The sequence below is a fragment of the Bombus affinis genome, unplaced genomic scaffold (assembly GCF_024516045.1).
Source record: "Bombus affinis isolate iyBomAffi1 unplaced genomic scaffold, iyBomAffi1.2 ctg00000135.1, whole genome shotgun sequence".
In the NCBI taxonomy this organism is placed as follows: Eukaryota; Metazoa; Arthropoda; class Insecta; order Hymenoptera; family Apidae; genus Bombus; species Bombus affinis.
The window spans coordinates 196,434-219,851 of record NW_026108862.1 but is presented as its reverse complement, the minus strand read 5'-3'; the positions used below and the strand labels follow the sequence as shown (position 1 = coordinate 219,851).

The 23,418-nt window shown below is 32.2% G+C and overlaps 2 long non-coding RNA genes across 2 annotated transcripts in view; both read right to left on the bottom strand.

The window, feature by feature from the left end:
• Window positions 1-6,071: 6,071 nt before the first annotated feature.
• LOC126927539 (uncharacterized) lies at window positions 6,072-7,007 on the bottom strand. Its single transcript, XR_007715580.1, has 3 exons — window positions 6,933-7,007; window positions 6,783-6,872; window positions 6,072-6,682 (listed from the first exon to the last, which is right to left on the bottom strand). It is a non-coding gene; the product is annotated as an uncharacterized LOC126927539 (long non-coding RNA).
• A 99-nt stretch (window positions 7,008-7,106) lies between these two features.
• Window positions 7,107-23,418, bottom strand: part of LOC126927542 (uncharacterized) — a 79,960-nt gene continuing 63,648 nt past the window's right edge. The window contains exons 2-3 of the long non-coding RNA XR_007715585.1: window positions 7,264-7,343; window positions 7,107-7,191 (exon numbers count right to left, since the gene is read on the bottom strand). This is a non-coding gene — a long non-coding RNA (uncharacterized LOC126927542). The remainder of the gene's footprint in view (window positions 7,192-7,263; window positions 7,344-23,418) is intronic.

The following is a 23,418-nucleotide window of genomic DNA, read 5'->3' as shown; positions in this document are numbered from 1 at the left end:
CTATATGATGTATAACTTTTATACTATTACGTTATAACTTATAACGATATATTGCATTACTATATGACGTATAACGTTATGGAGTATTACGTTACAACGTATTACGATATATTGCATCACTATGTGACGTATAACGTTATATACTATTACTTTATAAGGTATAACGATATAATGCGTCACTATATGAAGTAGAACCTTATATACTATTACTTTATAAGGTATAACGATATATTGCATCACTATATGAAGTATAACATTATATACTATTACGTTACAAGGTATAAGAATATATTGCACCACTATATGACGTATAACATCATATAATATGATATACTATTTATACGTTCTAACCTATGACGTTGTACTGCATCACTGTATGACGTATAACGTTACATACTATTACGTTATAAGGTATAACGTTATATTGCATCACTATGTCACGTCCCGCGTTCCGCACGTGACGCCACGAACCAATAACTTATGAATAATTAAACACGACCAATAATAATAAATTAACTAATAACTAACCAATCAAAATAAAAAGAATTATACGACAGACAATCAAAATGAAATAAATGAATCAATAAGAAGAAACACTACAACCAATCAGCAATGACATATAAAATACAAATAAAATGAAATAATTAAATGAACCAATAAATAAAACAAGCCGCGATTCAAATGTATGAGATTTCTCTGCGAAAACACATGTATATACACACACGTGTATGCATATCTGTGTGTGTGACCTACTTCGTGAATCTGAATAATTGGTAATCTAATAAAATATAAAAGAAATAAAATATACTACACTACACCAGCATTCTAATAAAAGTGAAAATTGTATACAAGATTACTCTGCGACACACACATATATAGATATACACATGCGTACGCGTATCTTTGGGAAAAATTCATAATATATATATATATATATATGTATGTATACGTTATTAAACCATTAAAACGCAAAGAAATAAATATATAGATTTACATTTCTACGAACCTAGAGAATTGTATACGAAATCCACATTATGGAATATTCAACCAATTAACGATCCGAGAAACAATGAGAATAACAATACGCGCACATATACATATGCATATATATATTTTACATAATGGAAAATTACATTGTGAAATGTATATATATATATACACATATTATTATATCGAACAACTACTCATCTAATATACAAAACCACCTTGTAAAAATTACATTACTGAACATTCAACTAAACCAACTGAAGATTTAGTATAATAATATATAATAATATAATAATATATATATATACATAGATATGTGAAATAGCGTTGTATATAACCGGAAACAATACAAATGTCACACGACTTCTTCAACAACTTCGACTCTTCGTTCCTGCCGACAACACCTCACACGATGACTGCGTCTTCTAGGGCCACTTACGGATTCTTTACAATTCTTCTTCTTCTTGCACTGAAATATCATATGCAGTGAATAAAACACGAAAGAAGCAGGATGAACTAAATAAAAGAAATCATAACAAGATACACACCGAGACAATCCGCATGGGAACCTCTGACAAAGTATCTATCATTAAATGCATAATAATCAAGATGCACAAACCTCATCTGGAAGTCGACACCACTCACAGCGTGCCAATGCAAGGGAGGAAAACGAATGAAATTGTATTTCGTGAAGACGTTTCACCACTTTCCATAGATCAGAAACTGGAGTTACACAACTAATAACCTAATAACAAGAAGGTAATATAAAATATACACGATTTAATATATAGCAAATATGGACATATAAATCTACAAGGAGCAAAATATATCTCATATTGTCAAATAAAACCAAATTGTCAAAAGATCATCAGGACACGACGCCAACGAAGGTGCCACTGTGCCTATTTGGATGGAAAACCGCCACTTCAGCATCATCCCTCGCACATATTCACACACGCACGTCGATCACGTCATCTCGTACCATTCACATATCTTCTTCCTCTTGCGCTAAAACAAATTCACAAGTTTAAGGAAACAAACAACATGCGAAACGAGATAGAATACTAAAAACACATACTCACACAGTTCGCACAGGCGCGGACGCTTTTGTGTCCATCACTCAACATAACCTGTAATCATCAAAATCCACGTTCTCTCATGGAAACTCTAAAAATCTGCAGCATTGCGATTCCCACCGGAACGAACTGTCACGTGACTGTCATCCCATTGGGGATGTCATTATAAAAAGCGTAGCGACACAATTCAAATGAGAGTAATTGTTAGCGGGTCAGTTGAATAAAGGAATAGAAGAGAGTAATTGTTAGCGTTAGCGTTAGCGATTAATTGTTAGTGGTTCAGTTAGAACAATCAGAGTAATTGTGAAAAGAGAGTAACTGCCATTAGTTGGTTCAGTTAGAATATAGTCAGAGAAATTGTTAGCGTTCGGGAGAATTTAGCGAAAAATAAAGAAGAGTCAGATTAATTGTTAGCGTTAGCGTTAGCGATTAATTGTTAGTGGTTCAGTTAGAACAATCAGAGTGATTGTGAAAAGAGAGTAACTGCCATTAGTTGGTTCAGTTAGAATATAGTCAGAGAAATTGTTAGCGTTCGGGAGAATTTAACGAAATTAAAGAAGAGTAATTCAGTTAGAATAAAGAAATAGGATAGAGCAATTGTGATTAGTTGGTTCAGGAGAATTTAGCGAAAATAAGGAGAGTAATTGTTAGTCGTTCAATTGAATTTGAGTGAGTCTGATTTAAGTTGAGTTGATTTAAAAGAATTCGTTCAGTTGATTTAATTAGAATTTAAGTTAGGATTAGAGAATAATTGTTCGTTCCAGTTCGAGTTTAAGAATTACGAGATATAAATGTTATTAGTCAGTTCGAATTATAAAATAATTGTTATTAGTCAGTTAGAATCAAAACAATAGTTGGCTCAAGTTTTTGTGTTAGAATTTCGAATTGTTAAACACGTCCGGACACACTGTTGTTTACACTGTTCAAATTAAATAAAGATTAAAACGAAAAATTATAGAAGTGTCGATCTTTGTAAAACCGGAATCACCCCAGCGGCCTGCCCGTTCATCAGCGGAGACCAACGTCAGGTGAGTTAACTTTAATTATTATTAATAACTAATAATTAAAATAATAAATAATATCAATGATTAGTATAATTCGTCATTAATTCCGCCTGTAATAATTATTTATAATATAATTGTTTATTCCAAACAATCCTCTCCCGTGCTAGTATTCCTGCGCATAGCAGGTTAGCCGAAACGTGGAGATTGTTGACCAGTAGCCTAAACTCCGATCAACGCTACATAATCTAACAAGAAATATCTAATTGAAACAGTCCTTAGACTGTTTCTGGTGGCAGCGACTACTACATTGTTTAAAATTTCAAAATTTGGATAGCGAAACGTAACAATATATATATATATAGATAAAAATTTTGGTGGCAGCGGTGGGATACGCTCCACGGAGGATTACAGTTGGTATAAACAATAACATACGCTCATAGGTTTAAAGTTTTTTCAATTTATTAACTGAAACATATACATAAACATATACAAAAAGAAAGAAAAAAAAAACATGGCGGTCGCACGAGACTCACTAAGCGAGGACACGATTACGTTGTTGTCGGAAAAATTGAAAGCGTGGGACGAGAATTTTCGCGTACTAACCGACATTAATGCAAGTCTAAGCAGAGTGGAAGAAGACCTGCGTGCAAGTAGGGAATCGAGAGATACCGAAATTCCCACATCGACGCCGTTAATTCCGCGAGGAATAAGACCCATTAATGACAATTTTCAATCAATTAAACTAAAAGACGCGATCGAGTCAGTGCCAGTGTTCGACGGCCATCGACCACCGGTATTTCAATTTTTAAGGGCATGCGAACGAGCTCGAAGATTCGTGCCGCCGACGCAGAATCGTCCGACACCTCCGAATAACTATAATGGAAACAACACTCGTCCCCTATACGATAGTAACAACATCAGAAACAACCGCCAGGATCGAAGATTCGTGCCGCCAACGCAGAATCGTCCGACACCTCCGAATAATTATAATGGAAACAACACTCGTCCCCTATACGATAGTAACAACATCAGAAACCACCACCAGGATTGGAGATTTGTATCGCCGTCGTGGAATCGTCTAAGCGAGCCGGGAATAGAGAAAGATATTAGGAAAAGAGCAAGAGCAATAACCTGGAAAGAAAAATGCGTAGATAAACATCTCAAAGGAGATCCAAGTCAAAGGAGGGATGCTGATTATTTGAAACAACCAACCTTCCAATACAAACACTGTTCCGTTGCTGCGATAAAAGACGATGTTACTTTAAGTAGCAAGAGGACGCACGGCACCACAGACAAAATCATGAGTGAAAAATCTCCCGAATCCCCAGCCAAAATAAACAACACTAATATCAAAGAACTTTCAGAAGAGGCAGAAACTAGGAAATTGAACGACGAAACGAAAGGCGACGTTTATCCCCTGCCTAATATCACGGTTGACTCGGCAAGAATACAAAAGCAAGGTTCCACGAATTTTGTGAACGTTTCAAATATAATACGAAAAGAGATAGCGAGCGTATCACCCTCAAAAACTTCTATAAAACCATCAGGAAGTAACTTTATCGAACTCAAAGTCAAGCCATTAAATTCTAAGAAAACTCAGACTATAGAGAATAAAAGTATAGCCATCCCTAAACCCAAAACAGAATCTATAAGCAAAAAGGTTTGTAATAAAAATTCAAAGAATAATTCTAAATCTACTGAAAATATTCCTAAACGTCCCATACAAGTATCACCGAGTCGATATCCCGCACCCAAGAGATTTGAACTAGACACACTAACCGAAGACTCCCCCACATTTGAAGTTAAACCACGCGAACTATCGCAACACAATAGACCAGGAAAACAAGAAAAAATTTCCATTCGAAAACACGTCACCATAGAAGAAACACCCACAAAACATTTTGACCACGCATTAGCCGAAATCGACGTAAACACAGACGAGGAAACAATCACTCAAGAGATAACCGACATCGATAAAACGAATGAAGAAGAACCCCCTATAACAATTTCCGAACCAATTCAGCAACAAGGAAAGGACGCAATGCCTGCGGTACTTTCAGAGCTAAGAATCTTGGAAACGCGAGACTCGATTACGAGAGTAAACGACCATAGAATAATATTCGTCGATATACATGGCACTTCGATAGATAAAGGGGCCTTAGAAATGAAGGAAGCAGGAAAACTGCCGTATTATAGAGATTTAATGTTGGGAAGAGTAATATTGAATCAAGATTCCGGAAAATACATCGTGTCCCTACCCGTAAAGGAAGATCGAAACTCTCCAATAACGCCAGAAAATATATTGAACACATTGAAATCTTTACTGGATGTGGTAAAAGAAAACCAATTAACGTCCTTTAGCATCAGCAAAACAAACCTGGAAGGAATACCTTGGCGATATACAATCAGGAAACTGAAAGAAGTATTCGTGGGAGAAACCATAGCTATTACCATCTGTACCGGGGAAATAATTATCCCACCGGTGGAAGCGCGAAGCAACATAATACGAGAAAAGCACGAATCACCTGTAGCAGGACATAAGGGAGTAACAAAAACTTACCAAAGAGTACGACAATACTACTATTGGAAAACCATGAAGAAAGAAATCCAGGAATACGTGAGAACATGCAAAGAATGCCAATTGAAAAAGTTAACCAGAATAAAAACAAGGCAACCCATGGTGCTCACAGACACACCAGGTAAAGCGTTCGATAAAATTAGTATGGATATCGTCGGTCCATTACCACAGATACAAAAGGGAAATAAATACATATTAACCATCCAAGACTTACTGACAAAATATTCAATCGGGATACCGATGGCAGGAATCTCTTCGGCCGAGATAGCTAACGTTTTCGTAAAACAATTCATTTGCCGATTCGGTTCACCGAGGGCTATCCTTACTGATCGGGGAGCAAATTTTACATCCTCGCTGATGAAAAAAGTAGCAAAAAGATTTCGCATAAAAAGATATACCACGTCAGCATACCATCCATAAAGCAACGGCTCCATCGAAAGATCTCACCACGTATTAACTGAATACCTCAACCTGTACATCGAAAATTCCAGAAACTGGGACGAATGGGTGGAATTAGCCATGTTCTCCTACAATACCTCCGTACACGAAGGAACAAAATTCTCCCCACACGAACTAGTCTTTGGGCACTTAGCCAGAGAACCTACTGGCGAGATGATAACCGAGGAGAATATGGAACCAACATATGCAGAGTATCTCAGAGACCTGTTCGATAAAATCGTCACCGTTCAACAAATGGCAAGAGAAAATCTGATAAAATCCAAATTAAAGTCAAAAGAATACTATGACAGACGAATCAACCCGCAAAATTTCAAAATAGGAGATCTAGTATATCTATTAAAGGAACCCAGAAGAGGAAAATTTTCCGACCAATATTCGGGACCGCATAGAGTGTTAGAAATTTTAGAAAACCAAAACGTCATGATTGAAGTGAAAGGGATTCCGCGAACAGTGCACTTAAATAAGTTAAAATTAGCGCATAACCGAAATAAACAATAAACGAAACGTTTTCAGAAGGTAACACAGTACAGTAGTATGTAGTGTAGTGCTGCTCGTCGAATAATGCGGATAATGGAAACCTAAAAAGAAAAGGAAATTACTATGTACTTTCTAAACATTACTCAAATATAAAATGTATTGATTCAATAAAGTGATTAAAACGGTGAAAGTGAAAAGTACCTTGTGAACAATTAACTATTGTAAAAGGAAGTGTATATGCAAAGACATGCCATAAGCCCATATTCGTAAAACATAACGTATGACAGCCATCTGAAACAAATGGAAGAATTAACCTCAATTACCTTAATACAAAATATAATAGTACTAAACGATTATAACAATATCGTGGTTAAACCAAAGTAAGTGCGACACTGCTTGTCGAATAGTGCAGATAGTGGAAACCTAAAAACAAAAGAAAGATTACTATTTGCGTTCTATAAAACGTGTTAATTCAATAACATAATTAAAGACAGTGAAAGTAAAAAGTACCTAGTCCACAACTAATCATTGTAGAAGGAAGTGTACATGCAGGAATTCCGCAGAGATAAATTATGGATCCACTCCGTAGAACATAGAATACGACTGCCAGCTGAAACGAATGCAAGAACTGGCCTCAATTGCCTTGACATATATGAAAAGAAATAATACTATTAAAACTTACAACAAGATTGCCAATTACGTCGGGTAGGTGTCTTGCGTGAGCGACGTAGCGTGTAGACTTGGAGAATAAAGACGAAGTAACTATGAACATTAATAATATAGTGTGCAAGTTCTAATCTATAATACATGAATTAGTCTCGACTTACATTACAGGATTATTATTATACCTCACATATAGAAACAGATTTGTAATGCACAATAGCGGTCGCTCACACAATGCACTACGTGCATATTGAATTAATTAACTAAATGATATGTTTATACTCACAAATATAGGATGAATAAAGGTATCTGTAGTAAGTATTTTGAATATAATGAAAACCGGATGATGCCTTACACACGGTAACGCAGCATCGAAGGAATAGGATTTGAGAAACTACAAATGGTAATAATTCAATAAACAAGTTTTAACCAATAATACATAGATTAGCTCAAAAAATTATACTATACAAATATGAAATAATAATAAATCACTAATAGTAAATCACATAATTACTAAGTAACAACAGATTAATAGGGAAGATATAGAAATAGCTAATAAAATAGAAATAGGCTAGAAATTAATCAAGATAGATTAGCCGAGCATTAATAATCAAACATGATTAAAATTAGGAATTATCATATTGTGTTAAGCTATTACAGCATTACTATATTAAATTACGTATAAAGAAATAAGGTTATACTACACAGTGGTGACTGGTGACACTATGCACGCATTAGATTAAACCAATTAAACAAAAGCTACATAAATATAAACTACCTTATAATTAAACAGTGAAACGATTCTATTAGTAATTAATATTTTCGACAACGATATAATCCACACGCTATTACATTAAAATAACACACAGTATATATACACATATTACAACAAATACAAAACAATGTTAAATTAAACATACACATTACGACGAACACAAAACTAGACATTGACACTTCACTAGATCGGAGTTGAAACTAAGTAACAAAATAATTATTACAATATCAAACAAATTTACAAAACACCACACTCTTATTTAAGACGTACACAAACATCCATTTTGGAAATCCGTCGCGAGCGTGAAGCAGTTCTCACGCATGCGCAATGAACTACATGCAATAATCATACATACTAAAATAAATACAGAATAATATTATTCCCACTTCAATTATACGTCAACTGCTAAAATAAAGTCACAAATAATTAACAAATAAATAACAAAACCGCATGAATAAAATTCACCATATACTAGAGACATTCATGAACGGCCATCTTAGATTGTCACGAATAGGGAATAGTCCTTACGCTCGCGCAATGAAGCACATATACATAAGTAATATTAATTTTATTTGAATTACACGTCACCTACTAAAATAAAGTTAAAAATAATTAACAGATAGATAATTAATTCGATATTGGCAAAAGTCATCACATATTAGGGACATCCACCACCAATCAACGCATGTATGTAGTAACTTTAATACCTTACAAATAAATTATATTTCTAATAAAAAATAATAAAAAGACGGGTACGATAATCTAGACTTAGGCTATCGCGACCCATACGAAGACCCTCCAACACGTTTTTATGCACACAAATCCAAAGAGCGCGTTGTAGATTGTGTGAAATACAAATAACAAAACTCCAACCCGCGATATTTTGTCTGCAATGCATAAATGTCAATCTTAACACGACACAATAACCCCAAAGAAATCTTTTGATGTAAGGAATTGTAGTTCGCGCTGTTGCCCGTTAGGATGGACCAACAACCAATCGCAACTATATCTGCTACGATCAGTCAAATTTCCTTCGGAAATTTGAACGCCAAGGGCGGGGGTGTCACGTCCCGCGTTCCGCACGTGACGCCACGAACCAATAACTTATGAATAATTAAACAGGACCAATAATAATAAATTAACTAATAACTAACCAATCAAAATAAAAAGAATTATACGACAGACAATCAAAATGAAATAAATGAATCAATAAGAAGAAACACTACAACCAATCAGCAATGACATATAAAATACAAATAAAATGAAATAATTAAATGAACCAATAAATAAAACAAGCCGCGATTCAAATGTATGAGATTTCTCTGCGAAAACACATGTATATACACACACGTGTATGCATATCTGTGTGTGTTACCTACTTCGTGAATCTGAATAATTGGTAATCTAATAAAATATAAAAGAAATAAAATATACTACACTACATCAGCATTCTAATGAAAGTGAAAATTGTATACAAGATTACTCTGCGACACACACATATATAGATATACACATGCGTACGCGTATCTTTGGGAAAAATTCATAATATATATATATATATATATGTATGTATACGTTATTAAACCATTAAAACGCAAAGAAATAAATATATAGATTTACATTTCTACGAACCTAGAGAATTATATACGAAATCCACATTATGGAATATTCAACCAATTAACGATCCGAGAAACAATGAGAATAACAATACGCGCACATATACATATGCATATATATATTTTACATAATGGAAAATTACATTGTGAAATGTATATATATATATACACATATTATTATATCGAACAACTACTCATCTAATATACAAAACCACCTTGTAAAAATTACATTACTGAACATTCAACTAAACCAACTGAAGATTTAGTATAATAATATATAATAATATAATAATATATATATATACATAGATATGTGAAATAGCGTTGTATATAACCGGAAACAATACAAATGTCACACGACTTCTTCAACAACTTCGACTCTTCGTTCCTGCCGACAACACCTCACACGATGACTGCGTCTTCTAGGGCCACTTACGGATTCTTTACAATTCTTCTTCTTCTTTCACTGAAATATCATATGCAGTGAATAAAACACGAAAGAAGCAGGATGAACTAAATAAAAGAAATCATAACAAGATACACACCGAGACAATCCGCATGGGAACCTCTGACAAAGTATCTATCATTAAATGCATAATAATCAAGATGCACAAACCTCATCTGGAAGTCGACACCACTCACAGCGTGCCAATGCAAGGGAGGAAAACGAATGAAATTGTATTTCGTGAAGACGTTTCACCACTTTCCATAGATCAGAAACTGGAGTTACACAACTAATAACCTAATAACAAGAAGGTAATATAAAATATACACGATTTAATATATAGCAAATATGGACATATAAATCTACAAGGAGCAAAATATATCTCATATTGTCAAATAAAACCAAATTGTCAAAAGATCATCAGGACACGACGCCAACGAAGGTGCCACTGTGCCTATTTGGATGGAAAACCGCCACTTCAGCATCATCCCTCGCACATATTCACACACGCACGTCGATCACGTCATCTCGTACCATTCACATATCTTCTTCCTCTTGCGCTAAAACAAATTCACAAGTTTAAGGAAACAAACAACATGCGAAACGAGATAGAATACTAAAAACACATACTCATACAGTTCGCACAGGCGCGGACGCTTTTGTGTCCATCACTCAACATAACCTGTAATCATCAAAATCCACGTTCTCTCATGGAAACTCTAAAAACCTGCAGCATTGCGATTCCCACCGGAACGAACTGTCACGTGACTGTCATCCCATTGGGGATGTCATTATAAAAAGCGTAGCGACACAATACAAATCAGAGTAATTGTTAGCGGGTCAGTTGAATAAAGGAATAGAAGAGAGTAATTGTTAGCGTTCGGGAGAATTTAGCGAAAAATAAAGAAGAGTCAGATTAATTGTTAGCGTTAGCGTTAGCGATTAATTGTTAGTGGTTCAGTTAGAACAATCAGAGTAATTGTGAAAAGAGAGTAACTGCCATTAGTTGGTTCAGTTAGAATATAGTCAGAGAAATTGTTAGCGTTCGGGAGAATTTAGCGAAAAATAAAGAAGAGTCAGATTAATTGTTAGCGTTAGCGTTAGCGATTAATTGTTAGTGGTTCAGTTAGAACAATCAGAGTGATTGTGAAAAGAGAGTAACTGCCATTAGTTGGTTCAGTTAGAATATAGTCAGAGAAATTGTTAGCGTTCGGGAGAATTTAACGAAATTAAAGAAGAGTAATTCAGTTAGAATAAAGAAATAGGATAGAACAATTGTGATTAGTTGGTTCAGGAGAATTTAGCGAAAATAAGGAGAGTAATTGTTAGTCGTTCAATTGAATTTGAGTGAGTCTGATATCAGTTCGTTCAGTTGATTTAATTAGAATTTAAGTTAGGATTAGAGAATAATTGTTCGTTCCAGTTCGAGTTTAAGAATTACGAGATATAAATGTTATTAGTCAGTTCGAATTATAAAATAATTGTTATTAGTCAGTTAGAATCAAAACAATAGTTGGCTCAAGTTTTTGTGTTAGAATTTCGAATTGTTAAACACGTCCGGACACACTGTTGTTTACACTGTTCAAATTAAATAAAGATTAAAACGAAAAATTATAGAAGTGTCGATCTTTGTAAAACCGGAATCACCCCAGCGGCCTGCCCGTTCATCAGCGGAGACCAACGTCAGGTGAGTTAACTTTAATTATTATTAATAACTAATAATTAAAATAATAAATAATATCAATGATTAGTATAATTCGTCATTAATTCCGCCTGTAATAATTATTTATAATATAATTGTTTATTCCAAACAATCCTCTCCCGTGCTAGTATTCCTGCGCATAGCAGGTTAGCCGAAACGTGGAGATTGTTGACCAGTGGCCTAAACTCCGATCAACGCTACATAATCTAACAAGAAATATCTAATTGAAACAGTCCTTAGACTGTTTCTGGTGGCAGCGACTACTACATTGTTTAAAATTTCAAAATTTGGATAGCGAAACGTAACAACTATATCACTTGTAACGTTATATAGCATCCCTATATGACGTATAACGTTATGAACTATTACGTTATAACGTATAGCGTTATAGAGTATTACCTTATACCGTATAACGATTTATACTATTACGTTATAACGCATATCGTTAGATTGCATCACTATATCACTTATAACGTTATATTGCATCACTGTATCACTTATACCGTTATACTGTATCACTATATCACTTATAACGTTATACTACATCACTATATGACATATAACTTTATGGAGCAGTACGTTACAACGTATAACGACATATTGCATTACTTTGTGACGTATAACGTTATATACTATTATGTTATAACCTATAACGTTATACTGCATCACCATGTGACGTATAACGTTATGTACTATTACGTTCTTACCAATAACGTTATACTGCACCACTATGTGACGTATGACGTTATATACTTTTACGTTATAAGGTATAACGATATATTGCATCACTATGTGACATATAACGTTATATACTATTGCGTTATAATGCAAAACGTTACATTGCATCACTATATGACGTTTAGCGTTATATACGATTACGTTATAACGGATAACGATATATTTCATCACTATGTGACGTATAACGTTATATACTATTACGTTATTACATATAACGTTATACTGCATCACTATATCACTTATAACGTTATATTGCATCACTATATGATGTATAGCGTTTATACTATTACGTTATAACTTATAACGTTATATTGCATCACTATATGACGTATAACGTTATGGAGCATTACTTTACAACGTATAACGATATATTGCATTACTATGTGACGTATAACGTTATATACTATCACGTTATAACCTATAACGTTATACTGCATCACCATGTGACGCATAACGTTATATACTATTACGTTCTTGCCAATAACGTTATACTGCACCACTATGTGACGTATGACGTTATATACTTTTACGTTATAAGGTATAACGATATATTGCATCACTATGTGACATATAACGTTATATACTATTGCGTTATAATGCAAAACGTTACATTGCATCACTATATGACGTTTAGCGTTATATACGATTACGTTATAACGGATAACGATATATTTCATCACTATGTGACGTATAACGTTATATACTATTACGTTATTACATATAACGTTATACTGCATCACTATATCACTTATAACGTTATATTGCATCACTATATGATGTATAGCGTTTATACTACTACGTTATAACTTATAACGTTATATTGCATCACTATATGACGTATAACGTTATGCAGCATTACTTTACAACGTATAACGATATATTGCATTACTATGTGACGTATAACGTTATATACTATTACGTTATTACATATAACGTTATACTGCATCACTATATCACTTATAACGTTATATTGCATCACTATATGATGTATAGCGTTTATACTATTACGTTATAACTTATAACGTTATACTGCATCACTATATGACGTATAACGTTATATACTATTTCGTTAGAAGGTATAACGTTATATTGCATCACTATATCACTTATAACGTTATCTTGCATCACTATATGACGTATAACGTTATGGAATATCACGTTACAACGTATAACGATATATTGCATCACTATATTACGTATAACGTCATATACTATAACGTTATAAGCTATAACGTTGTACTGCATCACTATATGGCGTATAACGTTATATACTATTACGTTATAAGGCATAACGTTATATTGCATCACTATATCACTTATAACGTTATATTGCATTACTATATGACGCATAACATTATGGTGCATTACGTTACAACGTATAACGACATATTGCATTACTATGTGACGTGAAACGTTATATACTATTGCGATATAACCTATAACGTTAAACTGCATCACTATATGACGTATAACGTTACATGCTATTACGTTAATACGGATAACGATATATTTCATCACTATGTGACGTATAACGTTATATACTATTACGTTATTACCTATAACATTATACTGAATCACTAATTGACGTATAACATCATATACTTTTATAACGTATAACGTTATATTGCATTTCTATATGGCGTATAACGTAATGGAGTATTACGTTACAACCTATAACGTTATACTGCATCACTATGTGACGTATAACGTTATATACTATTACGTTATTACCTATAACGTTATACTGCATCACTATATGACGTATAACGTCATATACTATTACGTTATAACCTATAACGTTGTACCGCATCACTACATGACTTATAACGTTATATACTATTACGTTATAAGATATAACGTTATATTGCAACACTATATCACTTATAACGTTATATACTAGTACGTTATAACGCATAACGTTATATTGCATCACTATATCACTTATAACGTTATATTGCATCACTATATGAAGTATAACGTTATATACTAGTACGATATAACGCATAACGTTATATTGCATCACTATATCACTTATAACGTTATATTGCATCACTATGTGATGTATAACCTTATATACTATTACGTTATAACGCATATCGTTATATTGCATCATTATATCACTTATAACGTTATATTGCATCACTATGTGACGTATAACGTTATATACTATTGCGTTATAAGATATGACGATATATTGCATCACTATATGAAGTATAACCTTATATACTATTACGTTATAGCCTATAACGTTGTACTGTATCACTATATGACTTATAACGTTATATACTAGTACGTTATAACGTATAACGTTATACTGCACCACTGTGTGACGTATAACGTTATATACTTTTACGTTATAAGGTATAACGATATATTGCATCACTATGTGACGTATAACGTTATATACTATTACGTTATAATGCATAATGTTATATTGCACCACTATATGACCTATAACGTTATATACTACTACGTTATAACGGATAACGATATATTTCATCACTATGTGTCTTATAACGTTATATACTATTACGTTATTACCTATAACGTTATACTGCATCACTATATGACGTATAACGTTATATACTATTGCGTTATAAGATATGACGATATATTGCATCACTATATGAAGTATAACCTTATATACTATTACGCTATAAGGTATAACGATATATTGCGTCACTATAAGAAGTATAACCTTATATACTATTACGTTATAAGGTACAACGATATATTGCACCACTATATGGCGTATAACGTCATATACTATTACGTTATAGCCTATAACGTTGTACTGTATCACTATATGACTTATAACGTTATATACTAGTACGTTATAACGTATAACGTTATATTGCATCACTATATCACGCATAACGTTATATTGCATCTCTATATGACGTTTTACGTATTATTGAATCACTATATGACGTATAACGTTGATACTATTACGTTATAACTTATAACGTTATATTGCATCACTATATGAAGTATAACCTTACATACTATTACGTTATAACGCATTGCGTTATATTGCATCACTATATCACGTATAACGTTACGGAGTATTACGGTATAACGTATAACGACATAATGCATTACTATGTGACGTATAGCGTTATATACTATTACGTCATAAACTATAACGTTATACTGCATCACTATATGACGTATAACGATATAGACTATTACGTTATAACCTATAACGTTATACTGCATCACTATATGACGTATAACGTTATATACTACTACGTTATTAGGTATAACTATATACTCCATCACTATGTGAAGTATAACGTTATATAATATTACGTTATAACGTATAACAATATATTCCACCACTATATGACGTATAACGATATAGACTATTACGTTGTAACGTATAACGATATATTGCATCACTATAAGACGTATAACGTCATATACCGTTAAGTTATAACGTATAACGTTATATTGCATCTCTATATCATGTATAACGTTACGGAGTATTACGGTATAACGTATAACGACATAATGCATTACTATATGACGTATAACGATATAGACTATTACGTTATATCCTATAACGTTATACTGCATCACTATATGACGTATAACGTTATATACTACTACGTTATTAGGTATAACTATATACTCCATCACTATACGAAGTATAACGTTATATAATATTACGTTATAACGTATAACAATATATTCCACCACTATATGACATATAACGATATAGACTATTACGTTATAACGTATAACGATATATTGCATCTCTATATGACGTATAACGTTATGGAGTATTACGTTTTAACGTATAACGTTATATTGCATCACTATATCACATATAACGTTATATAGAATGCCTATATGACGTATAACGTTATGAACTATTACGTTATAACGTATAGCGTTATATTGCATCACTATATCACTTATAACGTTATATTGCATCACTATATGACGTATAACATTATATACTATTACGTTATAACGGATAACGATATATTTCATCACTATGTGACGTATAACGTTATATACAATTACGTTATAAGGTATAACGATATATTGCATCACTATATCACTTGTAACGTTATATTGCACCACTATATGACGTATCACGTCATATACTGTTACGTTATAACGTATAACGTTAGATTGCATTACTATATGACGTATAACGTTATCGAGCATTACGTTACAACGTATAACGACATATTGCACTACTATGTGACGTATAACATTATATACTATTACGATATAACCTATAACGTTGTACTGCATCACTATATGACGTATAACGTTATATACTATTACGTTCTTACCTATAACGTTATACTGCACCACTGTGTGACGTATAACGTTATATACTTTTACGTTATAAGGTATAACGATATATTGCATCACTATGTGACGTATAAAGTTATATACTATTGCGTTATAATGCAAAACGTTATATTGGATCACTATATGACGTTTAACGTTATATACTATTACGTTATAACGGATAACGATATATTTCATCACTATTTGACGTATAACGTTATATACTATTACGTTATTACCTATAACGTTATACTGCATCACTATATGACGTATAACGTTATGGAGCATTACTTTACAACGTATAACGATATATTGGATCACTATGTGACGTATACCGTTATATGCTATTACGTTATAACGCATAACGTTATATTGCATCACTATATCACTTATAACGTCACATTGCACCACTATATGACGTATAACCTTTATACTATTACGTTATAACTTATAACGTTATATTGCACCACCTTATGACGTATAACGTCATATACTATTACGTTATAACCGATAACGTTGTACTGCATCACTATATGACGTATAACGTTATATACAATTACGTTAGAAGGTATAACGTTATATTGCATCACTATATCACTTATAACGTTATATTGCATCACTATATGACGTATAACGTTATGGAATATTACGTTACAACGTATAACGATATATTGCATCACTATATTACGTATAACGTTATATACTATTACGTTATAACGGATATCGATATATTTCATCACTATGTGACGTATAACGATATATACTATTACTCTATAACGGATAACGATATATTTCATCACTATGTGACGTATAACGTTATATACTATTACGTTATTACCTATAACATTATACTGAATCACTAATTGACGTATAACATCATATACTTTTATAACGTATAACGTTATATTGCATTTCTATATGGCGTATAACGTAATGGTGTATTACGTTAAAACCTATAACGTTATACTGCATCACTATATGACGTATAACGTTATATACTATTACGTTATAACGGATATCGACACATTTCATCACTATGTGACGTATAACGATATATACTATTACTCTATAACGGATAACGATATATTTCCTCACTATGTGACGTATAACGTTATATACTATTACGTTATTACCTATAACGTTATACTGCATCACTATATGACGTATAACGTCATATACTATTACGTCATAACCTATAACGTTGTACCGCATCACTATATGACTTATAACGTTATATACTATTACGTTATAAGATATAACGTTATATTGCAACACTATATCACTTATAACGTTATATACTAGTACGTTATAACGCATAACGTTATATTGCATCACTATATCACTTATAACGTTATATTGCATCACTATATGAAGTATAACGTTATATACTAGTACGATATAACGCATAACGTTATATTGCATCACTATATCACTTATAACGCTATATTGCATCACTATGTGATGTATAACCTTATATACTATTACGTTATAACGCATATCGTTATATTGCATCACTATATCACTTATAACGTTATATTGCATCACTATGTGACGTATAACGTTATATACTATTACGTTATAATGCAAAATGTTATATTGCACCACTATATGACCTATAACGTTATATACTACTACGTTATAACGGATAACGATATATTTCATCACTATGTGTCTTATAACGTTATATACTATTACGTTGTTACCTATAACGTTATACTGCATCACTATATGACGTATAACGTTATATACTATTGCGTTATAAGATATGACGATATATTGCATCACTATATGAAGTATAACCTTATATACTATTACGCTATATGGTATAACGATATATTGCGTCACTATAAGAAGTATAACCTTATATACTATTACGTTATAATGTACAACGATATATTGCACCACTATATGGCGTATAACGTCATATACTATTACGTTATAGCCTATAACGTTGTACTGTATCACTATATGACTTATAACGTTATATACTAGTAAGTTATAACGTATAACGTTATATTGCATCACTATATCACGCATAACGTTATATTGCATCTCTATATGACGCATTACGTATTATTGAATCACTATATGACGTATAACGTTGATACTATTACGTTATAACTTATAACGTTATATTGCATCACTATATGAAGTATAACCTTACATACTATTACGTTATAACGCATAGCGTTATATTGCATCACTATATCACGTATAACGTTACGGAGTATTACGGTATAACGTATAACGACATAATGCATTACTATGTGACGTATAGCATTATATACTATTACGTCATAAACTATAACGTTATACTTCATCACTATATGACGTATAACGGTATAGACTATTACGTTATAACCTATAACGATGTACTGCATCACTATATGACGTACAACGTTATATACTATTACGTTATAAGGTAAAACGTTATATTGCACCACTATATCACTTATAACGTTATATTGTATCACTATATGACGCATAACGTCATATACTGTTATAACATATAACGATATATTGCATTACTATAGGACGCATAACGTTATGGAGCGTTACGTTACAACGTATAACGATATATTTCATCACTATGTGACGTATACCGTTGTATACTATTACGTTATAACCTATAACGATGTATTGCATCACTATATGACGTATAACGTTATATACTATTACGTTATAAGGTAAAACGTTATATTGCACCACTATATCACTTATAACGTTATATTGTATCACTATATGACGCATAACGTCATATACTGTTATAACATATAACGATATATTGCATTACTATAGGACGCATATCGTTATGGAGCGTTACGTTACAACGTATAACGATATATTTCATCACTATGTGACGTATAACGTTGTATACTATTACGCTATAACCTATAACCTTGTACTGCATCACTATATGACTTATAACGTTATATACTCTTACCTTATAAGGTATAACGATATATTGCATTACTATATGACGTATAACGTTATACACTATTGCGTTATAACCTATAACGTTATACTGCATCACTATAAGACGTATAACGTTATATACTATTACGTCATAACCTATAATGATGTACTGCATCACTATATGACTTACAACGATATATTGCATTACTATATGACGTATAACGTTATACACTATTGCGTTATAACCTGTAACGTTATACTGCGTCACTATATGACGTATAACGTTATATGCTATTACGCTATAACGCATAAGGTTACATTGCATCATTATATCACTTATAACGTTAGATTGCACCACTGTATGACGTATAACCTTTATACTATTACGTTATAACTTATATCGTTATATTGCACCACCTTATGACGTATAACGTCATATACTATTACGTTATAACCTATAACGTTGTACTGCATCACTATATGGCGTATAACGTTATATACTATTACGTTATATACTATTACGTTATAACGCATAACGTTATATTGCATCACTATATGACTTATAACGTTATATTGCATCACTATATCACTTATGACGTTATATTGCATCACTATATGACGTATCACGTCATATACTGTTACGTTATAACGTATAACGTTCGATTGCATTACTATATGACGTATAACGTTCTCGAGCATTACGTTACAACGTATAACGACATATTGCACTATTATGTGACGTATAACATTATATACTATTACGTTATAACCTATAACGTTGTACTGCATCACTATATGACGTATAACGTTATATACTATTACGTTATAAGGTATAACGTTATATTGCATCACTATATCACTTATAACGTTATATTGCATCACTATATGACGCATAACGTCATATACTATTACATTATAACGTATAACGTTATAGAGTAGTACGGTATAACGTATGACTACATATTGCATCGCTATATGGCAAATAACGTCATATACTGTTACGTTATAACGTATAACGTTATATTGCATTATTATATGACGTATAACGTTATGGAGCATTACGTTACAACGTATAACGATATATTGCATCACTATGTGACGTATAACGTTATATACTTTTACGTTATAAGGTATAACGATATATTGCATCACTATGTGACGTATAACGTTATATACTTTTACGCTATAATGCATAACGTTATATTGCATCACTATATGACGTATAACGTTATATACTATTAGGTTATAAGGCATATCGTTATATTGCACTACTATGGCACTTATAACGTTATATTGCACCACTATATGACGTATAATATCATATACTATTACGTTATAACCTATAACGTTGTACTGCATCACTATGTGACGTATAATGTCATATACTATTACGTTATAACCTATAACGTTGTACTGCATCACTATTTGACGTATAACGTTATGAACTATTACGTTATAACGTATAGCGTTATATTGCATCATTGTAAGACGTATAACATTATATACTATTACGTTATAATGTATAACGGTATATTACATCACTATGTGACGTATAACGTTATATTGCATTACTATATGACGTATAACGTTATGGAGTATTACGTTATAAGGTATAACTATATATTCCATCACTATGTGAAGTATAACCTTATATACTATTACGTTATTCCTATAACGTTATACTGTATCACTATATGACGTATAAAGTTATGAACTATTACGTTATAACGTATAACGTTATGGAGTATTACGTTACAAGGTATAACTATATATTCCATCACTATGTGACGTATAACGTTATATACTATTACGTTATATCCTATAATGTTATACTGGACCACTATATGAAGTTTAACCTTATATAGTATTACGTTATATCGCATAACGTTTTATTGCATCACCATATCACGTATAACGTTATACTGCATCACTATATGACGTATAACGTTATGGAGTATTACGTTATAAGGTATAACTAAATATTCCATCACTATGTGACGTATAACGTTATATACTATTACGTTATATCCTATAACGTTATACTGGACCACTATATGACGTATAACGCTATATACTATTACGTTATAAAGTATAACGATATATAGCATCACTATATCACTTATAACGTTATATTGCATCATTATATGACGTATAACGTCACATTCTGTTACGTTATAACGTATAACGTTATATTGCATCACTATATGACGTATAACGTTATATACTACTACGTTATAACGGATAACGATATATTTCATCACTATGTGACGTATGACGTTATAAACTATCACGTTGTTACCTATAACGTTATACTGCATCACTATATGACGTATAACGTTATATACTATTACGTTATAATGTATAACGTTATATTGCATTACTATATGACGCATAACGTTATGGAGTATTACGTTACAACGCATATCGATATATTTCATCACTATGTGACGTATGACGTTATAAACTATCACGTTGTTACCTATAACGTTATACTGCATCACTATATGACGTATAACGTTATATACTATTACGTTATAATGTATAACGTTATATTGCATTACTATATGACGCATAACGTTATGGAGCATTACGTTACAACATATAACGACATATTGCATTACTATAAGACGTGTAACGATATGGAGTATTACGTTTTAACGTATAACTTTATATTGCATTACTATATGACGTATAACGTAATGGGGTATTACGTTGCAACGTATAACGATATATTGCATCACTATGTGACGAATAACGTTATATGCTATTACGTTATAATGCATAAAGTTATATTGCATCACTGTATCACTTATAACGTTATATTGCACCACTATATGACGTATAACGTCATATACTATGACGTTATAACCTGTAACGATGTACTGCATCACTATATGACGTATAACGTTATATACTATTACGTTATAACCTATAACGATGTACTGCATCACTATATGACTTATAACGTTATATTGCACCACTATATGACGTATAACGTTTATACTATTACGTTATAACTTATAACGTTATAATGCATCACTATATCACTTATGACGTTATGTTGCATCACTGTATCGCTTATAACGTTATATTGCATCACTATATGATGTATAACGTTTATACTATTACGATATAACTTATAACGTTATATTACATCACTATATCACTTATGACGTTATGTTGCATCACTATATGGCTTATAACGTTATATTGCATCACTATATGATGTATAACGTTTATACTATTACGATATAACTTATAACGTTATATTACATCACTATATGACGTATAACGTTATGGAGTATTACGTCTTAACGTATAACGTTATATTACATCACTATATGACGTATAACGTTATGGAGTATTACGTTACAACGTATAACGACATATTGCATCACTAGGTGACGTATAACGATATATACTATTGCGTTATAACCTATAACGTTATAATGCATCACTTTATGACGTATAACGTTATATACTATTACGTTATAACTTATAACGTTATATTGCATTACTATATGACGTATAACGTTATGGAGTATTACGTTACAACCTATAACGTTATACTGCGTCACTATATGACGTATAGCGTTCTATACTATTACGTTATAAGGTATAACGATATATTGCAACACTATATGAAGTACAACATTATATACTATTACGTT